Genomic DNA, 12,884 nt, shown 5'->3' on the forward strand with positions numbered 1-12,884 from the left:
TAGGACCATGAGCTAAATTGTTTCCTTGACAAGTGGTGTCTGATGTCATCTGAATTAAAAAATCATCATTTTTCAGTTATATTACACTTTCAGCATTAGCACTTATGTCCATATCCTTGAGGAAATTAATGCTCTGATAGGTAAAGAAGATGGGTAAATAAAACTTACTTGGGGCTTCCCTGGTGGCGCAGTGGTTGGGAGTCTGCCTGCCGATGCAGGGGACGCGGGTTCGTGCCCCGGTCTGGGAGGATCCCACATGCCTCAGAGCGGCTGAGCCTGCGCGTCCGGAGCCTGTGCTCCGCAACTCAACGGTGAGAGGCCCGCGTACTGCAAAAAAAAAAAAAAAACTTACTTTATTTTTTTTTTATTCTAGTGTAATTCTTAAAAACCTAGTCTCTACTTATTTTTCCTTTTTAATTGTTTTTTTACAGTTTACAAACCTTTTTGGATCACCTGGTGTTTTAAGTGTTTAATTGCAAAATATATATCCAAAGAATACACACACATTTATATATAAAATACAAAGAATAATAAAGCAAATACCTGTTTACTTGTCAACCATCCTTAGAAATGGAAAACTGCTACAACCTTTGAAGCTTCCTGTGAGCCCCATCTTATATCTATCCTCTAATCCCCCCCAGTAATTATTATTTCATATTTTTTTAAGCATATTCTCACAGTATTATATATGTATATGTTTATAAATTCCTGTGATTTAAGTTTTGTCTGGCTTTGGCTTTATTTAAATATAATATATATTGAATCACTCATTATACATCTTCTTTGGCTAGCTTTTTGTTTGTTTGCTTAACATTATGATATTAATGTTGCCGAGTATAATTATAGTTTGTTAGTTTTCACTACTGTTTAGTATTCCAGTATATAAGTATGCCAAAATATATCTATCCATTTTTCAGTTGATAGGCTTTTGAGTTTTTTATAGTTTTTGCTCTTAGGAACAAGATGCTATGAATATTCTTCTATGTTTTTTCCTGGTACACACATACAAGAGTTTCTTTAGGGTATATACCTTGGTGTACAGTTGCTGGATCATAGAGGATATGTGTGTCCAACTTTTATCTGGTAATGCAAAACTGTTTTTACAAAATAGATGTATAATTTATACTCTGACTGGCAGTGTATGAAAGTTGTTGTGCATTGTGTTCTTCCCATCACTTCTATGGATGATTTTTAGATTTTACCAGTCTGGTGGATCTTTCACTGTAATAGCCTCTTGTTACAGATTTTCATCAACCAGTCAATACATAATGTTGCTTTATATGCATTTCTGTTTAAAGACACCTTACTTTGTGTATATTGTTTATTCATTAGCATTGGACTCAGCCATTAGCACTGTAACTCTTGCCTGAATGAAGCTTATCTAATACACATATTTTCTCTGTAAGGCACATTGCAGCCTTCTTGCATTTAGAAACACTAGACAGCACTTCAGCACTATACTTGGGGATCATTTTAGACAGTGAAACACCAACAGAAAACACAGAAATATTTTTAAATGTGCCTAAATAGACCATGAAAAGGAAACTTGTTTGTAATATGAGAGCTAAAACAAGAAGGCATAGGGTCCACTGTTTGACCTTAGCTGGGAGAGTGTGCTTCTGGCAACTTAAATTTTTTGCTGCTCTGTGCATGTCCAGGAATGACTGAGAGTATTGATTTGATGTTAAAAATAAATTTTAGTGAGTAGATGAATTTGCAAGTGCAAAACCCATGAATAGTGAGGAACAACTATACTGTAACTAACAATTCATTTACCATATCTTGAACAGGTCTGAGAATTAGAAAGAAAGGAAAAGAGGACTCTGAAAAATCAAAAGCATTGTGATGAGATTTTAGGTTCTAAGGACCTTTTCTTAAGAATCCACTTTGGATATAATGTTAATCTGTTTGGTTGATTGTTTCTTTCGGTTTCAGCAACTGGAAGCAGCTTTGTGCATGGGGGGCGTAGCTGTGAAAGATAGGCACATTAACAGCAAGTTGACAACTGACAAAGTGTCATAAGGGGGAAGACAGAAGAATCTAAGTAACAAATAGAAAACCAAAAGTATAACATATAGGGGGTCTTTGGTGCAAGAATACTCTGTATTTCATTAACCTCTAGGATAGTGTTTCTAGTAAACTTTCTGCAGTGATGAAAATACTCTATAATCTGCACTGTATATATAATACGGCAGCTGCTAACCACAGGTGGCTATTGAGTACTTGAAATGAGGCTAGTGCATCTAAGGAATGCAATTTTAAATTTTATTTAATTATTTTAGATTAAATAGCCCCAGGTGGCTAGTGGCTGTGTATTAGACTGCACAGATCTAAGGCATTGCTGTTATTCAGATATACTGTTTGATGCTCACAGTGCTTGATTCTGTCAGTAAGAAATTTTAATTATGTTTAGTATATGCAGCTTAAGCAGATAAGGAAGTTAATGGTGCAGTTATCTAGAGAGGGGTGGAAAACAAAATCAAAGCCTCTCAGCTACTCCTTTTTTTCCCATAATGAGAAAAAACTATAAGTGTGTACATGAATGCTAGGACGTATGGCATGTTTTGAGAGTGAATGAACCCTAAACACTTCTCTCGAAAGCTTGTGTTGGGTTATGAGTGGGGTAGGTAAAAATACAAATATTTTTCTTGTAATATATGTTGATTATTTTTTTTTGGATGGCTACTAAATTGTCAGGGCATAAGTATTATACTTATTGTTTGGACCTAACTACTTAAGAAATAGAACCGTTGATATTTCTTTTGACCTTGGGTGCTGTATTAGTCATCAATTGCTGTGTAACAAATGACCGCAGAATTTAGCAGTTAAAAACAAACATTTATTATTTCACCCTGTTAGTGAGGGTCGGATTTTGACGCAGGAGAAAAAAAGAGAACACATCTATTGGGGAATGCTTGAATACATTTTTCATGGAATATTGTCAGCCATTTAAATGAAATGAACTGGCTTCATACCAGTTAACTTGGAGGAATTTCCACTATAAAATGAGAAAAGCATGATGCAGAGAAACATCTATAATAAGATCCTACTGTTGTTACCTGAATAACAACTCTCCCTCCCTCACCACTATATGTGTATGTACATGTGTATATTTTTATTTGATACAGTGAGCCCAGATAAAGATATGATAGGATATACATCTGGTTGTTGGCATTGGTTATTTAAGAGAGGAGGAGATGAGTTAGGAAAAAGAGAGAAAACAATTATTTTAAAAAGTTATTCCCGTCAAAATATTTGATATTCGACTTATGTAAAGTATGTGTCTGTGTGAGTGTGTGCATAGAGTTCAAATGAATCATCATCAAAATGGTGGTGGTTGTGTCAAGATAATGGCATTTAGGTAATTTTAAATTTCTTTTCAATTTTATTCTTATACTTTTATCTCTTTTGATTCTCATTTTCAATTTATATTTATAATTTATATAAACAGAAAAAAATGAAAGCCATTTTCATTGTGGTAGGGAGCAAATATTTTTAGACCTAATGAGAAAACATTGCTGTTGATTCTGGATTCTCTCTCTGTACTGGGAGGGAGTAAATGTAGCATGAATGAAAACCCTATAAATACTTTAAGATAGTAATTTCACCCTTCTCCCACATCAGATATGTTTTATAGAAGTTACTGATACTGCCATGGAAAATATGTCTTTCAAGGTGACTGGGGAATACCCTAGGGTTGGTTGAAATGTACAGGCAGTTACATATGTCTTGATAATTGCTTTAAGAAAGATTAGATCATAATTCTTCTACTACAATTATAAGTTCCTTCTAAGGTAGTTTAAATAAAAGTATGGTATTAGGTAATATTCTTTGCTTTCTGGGGCTAGAGAGAGAGTAGTTAAAGTTGTTTAACAAACTGCAGGCATTCTGCTTTTGCAGGTCAAAAAAAACTTTAGTGATTACTTAATACAGTTGGGTGTATGTGTGTGTGTTACAGCTTTTGCAGTACACTTACGTTATTCTTTCTCTGTTTGATGAACCATAACAAGAATATTATAGGAATAAGAGTTACTTGCAAAGTAAGGAGAAAATATATGCATTTCAATGTAATTTCTATCTGTGGAAACAGGATACCAGTAAATTTATGAAGCTTCTTTATGGTATTTTGCCCAAGTGTGTGAAAACAACATTGTACGTTTTGAATAATACATTTTTATTTAATATGATTTCCATATAGTGAAATGCATGAACCTTAAGTGTATAGTATCCATTTTGAAAAATGCATACACTAATATAATTTACACCCCTATCAAGATAAAAAATGTTTTCATTGGGTCAGGAAGATCCTTTCCGTCCCTTACCAGTGAATCCTTAACTCTCTCACCCTCTACCCAGAGGCAACCACTGTTTGGATTTCTTTTGCTGTAGATTAGTTTTACCAGTTCCAAAATTAATAGAAATGAGTATATACTCTTTTATATATGGCTTTTTCTACTCAGAATTTTGGGGTGGGGGGATGCTTGTCCATGTCTTATGTGCATCAGTATTTCATATCTTTTCATTACAGAATACCATTCTGTTCTGTGGACATGCCAAGATTTGTTTATCCATTTTCCTGTTTATGGACATTTGCAATATTTCAGTTTTGGGTGATTATGAATAACGCTTATATAAACATTCTTTTATAAGATTTAAAAAATAATACATACTTTCCCTTATTTGGGGGTAAATATCTAGAGATAGAATTGCTGCATCATAAGGTAGAGATGCAGTTGACCCTTTAACAATGTGAAGAGGTGGCAACCCCCATGCAGTTGAAAATCTGCATGTAACTTTTGACTCCCCCAAATATTACCGATAGCCTACTGTTCATCCGAAGGCTTATTGATAAGATATATTGTCAGTTAGCACGTATTTTGTACATTATATGTATTATACACTATATCTTACAACAAAGTAAGCTAGAGAAAAGAAAATGTTATTAAGAAAATCATAAGGAAGAGAAAGTACATTTACTTTACTGTACTATGTTTATCAATATCATAAGTGTATGTTGTCTGTGTACAAGATGAATTGTGTGTTGGTACCTACATCAATATCGTCTCACATGATACAAAACACTGTAGATGTTATATGTATTACTAACACTAGACACTAAAAATGAAAAGGTAAAATGTGGAAAAGAAATTCATATTTATTTACAGGTATAGCTATTCATGCATTGATAATAAAGAAGTGGCAATATGGTTGATTTCTGGTAGCCTAGTGTAATTGATACAGTTGCTTCACAGTACCCTACCCTATACACTAATGAATGAGTTGTTATAAAACTTTTATGGTATACAGTGTTATAGTCATATTCATAATACAGTTTTGGAAACATTGTTAACATTTTCTCCAAAACTACTTACCTGTGATGATAGGCTGACACTTAGTTTCCAATTGCTAGAGAGAGGGGAGCATACTGTATGATAATGTAATCATTTGAAAACAAAGTTATCAAACAGTAAGAAAACTAACATTGTTAATTTTGTATAAAATGTCAGTCACCTTATGCCTATGTAAGGATAGGCTAGCCACTTCAATACAAGTCTTGTACATGGTGTTCTATACAATGAATACTTAGGCAATGATGATGACACAGAAACGTTTCATATAGTTCTTGCTGTACACTTATTAAATTTTCACATGAAGACGCACACATATATACAGCAGAGGTTTATTGATTGTACAGCATGATGATTATTTACTATTCATTAAGTGGAAGTGGGTCATCATAAAGGTCTTCATCCTTGTTATCTTCATGTTGAGTAGGTTGAGGAGGAGGAGGAAGATGAGGGGTTGGTCTTGCTGTCTCCGGAGTGGCCTCGGTGGAAGAGGTAGAGGAGTTCCAAGAGGAGGCAGGAGAGGCAGGCACACTTGGTGTAACCTTACATAAATAAACTGTAATTTCTGACTTTTTTGCTTTTCCATTTCTCTAAAAATGTTTCTATACAGTACCAATCCTTCTTCCACTGTTTGCTTTAGTTTTAGTGCCCATGTCATAGAAGGGTCCATGTTGTAAAAGAAGTCAAAAGCAGTATTGAATAATTGGAATCCTTCTTTCTGCCAGATTGTCTAATGTCAGTTTGTTTTCCAGCACTGCTTCTTCTGTGTCTTCTTCCTCATCGTCTGGCACTGGTTTGGAAGCACTCATCTCCAAGTTATCTTCTGTTAATTCCTCTGGTGTGGTGTCTGTTAGCCCTTGAATTTCTCCAAGATCCATGTTTTGAAACCCTTCACCCCTTACCTTTTTTGCCATATCAACTATCTCTTTCAGGATTTCCTTGATTGACTGTCATAAATCCTGTGAAATCATACACAAATCTAGACACAGTTTTCCTCAGCAGGAATTTGTTGTTTTGGGCTTAATGACTTTCACAGCTTTTTCTATAATAACCATGGCATATTCAGTGGTGAAATCCTTCCAGACTTCCATGATGTTCTACCAGAGTTTTCTTCCATAGCATTGGCAGTCCTTCCCATGGAGTACCGTGTGTAATGAACCTTAAAGGTCCTTATGACTCCCTAATCTAGAGGTTGAGTTAGAGACATTGTATTTGGGGGCAAGTAGACCACTTTGATGCCTTTGACATTGCACTCACGGGGTTCTGAGTAGCCAGAGGTATTGTCCAATATCAAAAGAACTTTAAAAGGTAGTCCCTTACTGGCAAAGTGCTTCCTGTCTTCAAGGACAAAGCATCAGTGGAACCAATCCAGAAAAAGGGTTTTCGCCCAGGCCTTCTTGTTTTACAACCTTATAGAAAAGGGCAGTCCCGATCATAAACCCGACTGCATTTACACAAAATAGTAGAGTCAGCCTATCCCTTCCTGCCTTAAATCCTGGTGCTCACTTCCTTTCTTAAATATCCTTTGTGGAATTTTTTCCCAGGATATGGCACATTAAAAACTTGTTCAGGCAGCTATTTTTTCTCCTCAATGATTTTGTTAATGGCATTTGGAAACTCATATGCTGCCTCTAGGTTGGCTGGTGCACTGATTCCCCTGATACCTTGACATTTAAAAAAATTAATTAATTAATTTTTGGCTGTGTTGGGTCTTCATTGCTGTGCATGGGCTTTCTCTAGTTGTGGCGAGCTGTGTTGTGCACGGGCTTCTCATTGTCGTGGTTTCTCGTTGCGGAGCACTGGCTCTAGGCGCACAGGCTTCAGTAGTTGTGGCACATGGGCTCAGTAGTTGTGGCTTACGGGCTAGAGCTCAGGCTCAGTAGTTGTGGCTCATGGGCTTAGTTGCTCCGCGGCATGTGGGATCTTCCTGGGCCAGGGCTCGAACCCTTGTCCCTTGCATTGGCAGGCAGATTCTTAACCACTGTGCCACCAGGGAGGCCCTACCTTGACATTTTTTAAGCCAAACCTTTTTCTATTGTAAAATTATCAAACCATCCTTTGCTAGCATTAAATTCTCCAGCTTTAGATCTTTCACATTCCTTTTGCTTTAAGTTGTCATGTAATGACTTTGCTTTTTCCCGAATCATTAGAGTCTGTAGGTAATGCCTTTCTTATAGCAATCCTGCACCCACATAAAAGCTACATTTTCAAAATAAGATTAAAAGGTATTTCACGAAAACTGCAAGGTTTTTGTGCCTTCTGGCATAGCTGTAGCAATGGCTTCATGGATTTCTTTTTCTTTTATTACAATGGGCCTTACTTGAGATTCATTTATCTTGAAATGGTGGGTATCTGCAGCTGCGGACGCCAATCTGTGGTAGATATTAAGTAATTCAACTTTCTCTTATAATGTCATGACTTTTCTTTGCTTCTTGGGAGCACTTCCAGCATTACGAGTGGCGCTTTGTATGGGTTTCATGGTTTTATTCGTGGTTCACAGTATTGCACTAAACAGTGAAAAATACGTGAGAACTGCGAGAGATCACTTCTTACTGAGATATGCAATATACTGGAGAGACAGCTGCTCACATGGAGATGATAAGCATCACATGGCATTTTAGGCAGATGCTCTCAACACTTGAGCTCACCACAATAGCAACAGAAGGTGGCTATGAAATTATTACAGTAGTATAGTATATATTGCAGTTAATTTTATGCAGTTACAATTTAATATTGCAACTTTGTTTACATTTCGCCTCACTGCAGATGGCACCATATACAGTTTGTAAGGGTTTGTGTGTGTACGTTTTGATAAATTTTAACTTTTTATAATAGATTTGTATATATTTTATGGTAGTAAATGATAAAATAGACTAGTATCTACATATATTTTATGCATTCATTGCATACCTTTTTCTTAATTTTTTTGTTATTTCTAGGCTTTTTCCAAATTGTCTGTTTTTCAGTTTTTTTCAAATTTCTAGGTCTTTTCAGATTGTTGCAAATCTCCAAAAAATTTTCCAAGGTATTTACTGCAAAAATGTTGCATGTAAGTGTACCTGTGCAGTTCAAACCCATGTTGTTCAGGGTCAGCTGTACATTACTTTGTATGAAATTATCAGACTGCTAGTTGCTTCATAGCCTCACCAACATTTGGCATTGACACACATTTTAATTTTAGTGTTTATTGGTGGTGTAAAATGGTTTTAATTTATAATTCCCTGATGACTCTTTATATTAAGCACTTCTTTCCATTTGCTTATGGCTGTTCATTTATCTTTCTTGTGAATTTTTACTCCTTTAAAAAAGTGGGGTTGTTTTCTTTTTTTATTACGGAGTTGTAGAAGTTGTTTATATATATTCTGGGTATAAGTTCCTTGTAAGTTATGTATTGTGAATATTTTCTCCCAGTCTGTGACTTGCTTATTCATTTCTTTAACACTAACTTTTATTATTTTTAAGCAGCTATTAAAGTATAATGGACATACAATAAACTTTATATTTTTACTGTACAGTGTGATACGTTTGAACATATGTGTACGCTCTTGAAAATACCACCACTCCTGAAATACTAAACATGACTATTACCACCAAAGTTTTCCATGTCTTCTTTTAATCCCTTCCACTCACCTCCATCCCCCATCTCTAGGCACCACGCTTCTTTCACTGTAGATTCATTTGCATTTTCTAGGGTTTTATATAAGTGGAGAAATATGGTATGCATTTTTTGTCTGACTTATTTCACTCAAAGTGATTATTTTGAGATTCATCCATGTTGTAGTTTGCATCAATAATTCATTCATTTTTGTTGCCCAACTGAATTCTCTCATATGGACATATCACAGTTTGTTTATGTACTTATCTGTTGATGGACACTGGATTATTTTCCAGCTTTTGGCAATTACAAACAAAGATGCATTGAAAATTAATGAACAAGTCTTTGTGGTTTTAATTTGCATTTTAAAAATGATTATTGATGTTGACCATCTTTTCATATGGTTGTTTGCCTCTCTAAATGTTCTTTGGTGACATGTCTATTCAAAAGGTTTGTCCATTTTAGCATTTGTTTGTTTACTTTCTTATTATTGAATTTTAGAGCCTTTGTATGTTTTGTGTATAAGTCCTTTATCAGATACATGGTTTACAAATATTTCCTCCCCTTCTGTGGCTCCCCAGCCTCAACTTTTCTTATGTCCCAGTACTAGGGGGAATTTTCATTAAGTATGATGCTGGCTGTGGATATTTTATAGATGTCCTATGTCAGTTTGAGAAAATTTTCTTCTATTTGTAGTTTTCTGAGAATTTCTAATCCTGAATGGGTATTGAATTTTATTGTTTCCCATATCTTAAAACACTTTTATATTTCTCTACTTCTTCTAGAATAGAGTCCAAATTTCTTAATATGGTCACATATTACAGCTCCTTCCAGTAAGAGGTGCAGTCTGTTCCCCTACCTTATAAATCTTGGCTGGTCTTGTCACTTGCTTTAACCAACAGAAAATTCTATGGAATTGTTATTGCAACTTCTAAGCAAGGCCTCAAAAGGCCTTGTAGCTTCTGTTCTCTGTATCTTGAACTCTGAGACCACTTGCTCTGAAGAAAGCCCATCTAGCCTCCTTGAGGATAAAAGCCTATATGGAGGGACCCAGTCATCCCAGCTAAGTCCAGCTTCCCCACTCTCTACCCCAACTAAGTCCAGTCCCACCAGCTGATACAGCTACATGAATAAGTCCAGGAGATATCATGGAAGAACTATCCACTGAACCCACAGAATCATGAGAAATCATAAATCACTATTGTTTTAAGACACTGGGTGATTTATTACACAGTCTGAGATTTACATAGATAATACAGTCTGGACTTTTCTAGTGTTATTTCCTGTTCTAATGCTGCCTGTTTCTTTGTCAGTCCTTCACATCAGAGTAAATGATATTTCAACTACCCTGTTACTCTAGTCAGAAACTAAATCATCATCTTGATACTTCCTTCTCCCCTCCCTATATCCAGCTATCACTTAACCCCATTCATTCTATCTCCAAAATATATGTCAAAACTGTCGAATCCTCTCTATCTCTGCACCACCTTAGTTCAAGTCTCCTTCATGTCATCTCTTGTCAGAATTATTGTAACTATCCTAACTCATCTGCCAGTCCCTCCAATCCATTCTGTACAAGGCAGACTCTGTGTATGCGTGTGTGTGTGTGTGTGTGTGTGTGTGTGTGTGTGTGTGTGTGATGTTAATCAGATCTTGGCTTTCCATTGTGCTTAATGGATTCCATTGCATTTATAATTTATAATGCATGATATGGTAACTGCTTACCTCTTCAATCTCAACATTACCATTTTCCACCTTGCTTATTAGGCTCCAACCATGCTGGCCTTTTAACAGCTTCTATAACTCATTTTTCATAAGCCTTTTTGCCTGCCTAGCTCTGTGTAGTAGGTTATTAGTGCCCCTCCCTCCCAAAACAGATATGTGCAACCTCAGAATGTAACCTTATTTGAAATATAGGTTTTAGCAGATGTGATGAAGATAAAGATCTTAGAGTGAGATCATCCTGGATTAGGGTGAGCCCTAAATCCAATGACAAGTGTTTTTATTAGACACAGAAAAGGAGAAAATACAGAGGGACACAAGGAAGAAGGTCATGTGAAGATGGAGGCAGAGATTGGAGTTATGCTGCCACAAGCAAGGAACACCAGGAGCCACTGGATAATGGGTAGTGACAAAGAAGGATCCTCTCTTAGAGCCTTTGGAGGGAACATGGTCCTCCTAACATCTTGATTTCAGACTTCTGGCCTCCAGAACTGTGAGAGAATAAATTTCCGTTGTTTTAAACCACCAAGTTTGTTGTAATATGTTATGGCAGCCTGAGGAAACTAATGCACTCTGTCTCATCCTTTAAGACTCACCTCCTGGGGTATACTTTTGCTGATAGATCCATCTAATCTAATGGATGCTGATAGATCATCATTTCTCCTTTATATCATCTTTATTTCTTATAAATTGTTAACATCCCTATGATTAAAAATGATTTTTAAACTGTTTTTCATGCTGAAAAAAATCTCTTTGGGCTGAAATTGTGAACAGTTTTGAACATTAAATTTTTTTCATTGTTTCCTTAATTCTATGGCTAAATGAAGGACCATGTGATAGATAGTTCTTTGATCCTCTATGAGCCTACCCTCTGCTTTGATAAAGAGATTGTGAGTTGTTGTTTTATTTTAAAATTAATTTATTAATATTCACATATACAGAATTTAAAGGTTGATAATAAAGGATCTAAAATAGTTTTTCTAAAATGTTCATTCTTAATGACTTTTTTTTTTTTTTACAGTTTCTATTACTAAATCTACAGCAGTTATTTCTCCAAATTAAAAGTCATGGAAACCTCTTTAACTATGGGATAACACTGTTTAGTAGTAACAGTACTCAGCATTGATGCCCAAGAGTTTGAAAAATAAAGTTATGAAATTTATCAATAATGTGATTAAACATTAAAAATGTTACCTAAAATGTATTTGTCAGATCATTGTGCTTTACTTCAGTTAGAGAATTTACATTTTACTTATGTAATTTTTAATAACAAAATCCTACTTGGTTATAAATAAAATTTTATATAGACAAATGCTTTCGGTTGTATTTAGAGGTGTTGTATGTGGGATGATGGATGGTGTACAACAGAACAGATTGTATAAAGATCCATTTTTACTAGTTACAACATTGTATCTAACTAACCAGTTATCAGAGAAAACTGACTTGTAAACTGAGACTTTAAAGAATGACCAAAGAGAGAAAGGAGGAGGAAGGGATGGGAGGAAGTGGGAGTTCATGAGAAAGACAAAGAGATGTAAATAGTCCCTTGCCTAGCTGTGTAGTCTGTTCTCTAATATACAGCTGTATTCTTAAGAAACTCAGTTACCAAAAATCATATTACCGCACCTATTAATTTGATATGGATAAAAAGGATTAATAACTTAAGAATAGCAATCTCAATTTTCCTATGGCAATTTCTATAGTAAAGAAATCTTAATAGCTGCTTAGAATGTAAACCTCATATAAACCTAAACAGTTGTTATTGTGTAGTCATTAAATAAAGTTTTGACTGTGGGGTTAGTGAATCAGTAGGAATGCTTTTAGCACCAAATAATAGAAGGTCCTATAACAGTGGGTTAAACAAATAGTTTCTTTCCCGCCATCACCCATCTCTTTCCCTGCCACACACAAGGAAACTAGAGTTAGGCAGTTACTGTTGAAAGTTGAGTGGCTCAGGGATGGCTATCTGTGAGATTCTCTTAATCTTTTTCTTCATTGTTGCACAGTGGATGTTACAGCTGTAACTGTTCAGATAGTAAAGAGGTAGCATTTGTTTCAAAAAGCAAAACTTATCCCACAACAAACTTCTGCTTATCTCATTGACCAGAATTTTACCATGTATCTATTTTTGGCCAGAAGGTGGCTAGGAAGAACTGGATTGAGAATGGAGGTTGGGTCAGCCAACCAACAGTATCAGACAAAATCAGATTGATTAAAAA

The 12,884-nt window shown here is 35.5% G+C and overlaps 1 protein-coding gene across 1 annotated transcript in view; it reads left to right on the forward strand.

Annotated features, from left to right (window-relative positions):
• Window positions 1-12,884, forward strand: part of MKLN1 (muskelin 1) — a 177,293-nt gene that overhangs the window by 52,259 nt on the left and 112,150 nt on the right. The gene's annotated exons all lie outside the window — the stretch shown is intronic.

The sequence above is a fragment of the Phocoena phocoena genome, chromosome 9 (assembly GCF_963924675.1).
Source record: "Phocoena phocoena chromosome 9, mPhoPho1.1, whole genome shotgun sequence".
Taxonomy (NCBI): Eukaryota; Metazoa; Chordata; class Mammalia; order Artiodactyla; family Phocoenidae; genus Phocoena; species Phocoena phocoena.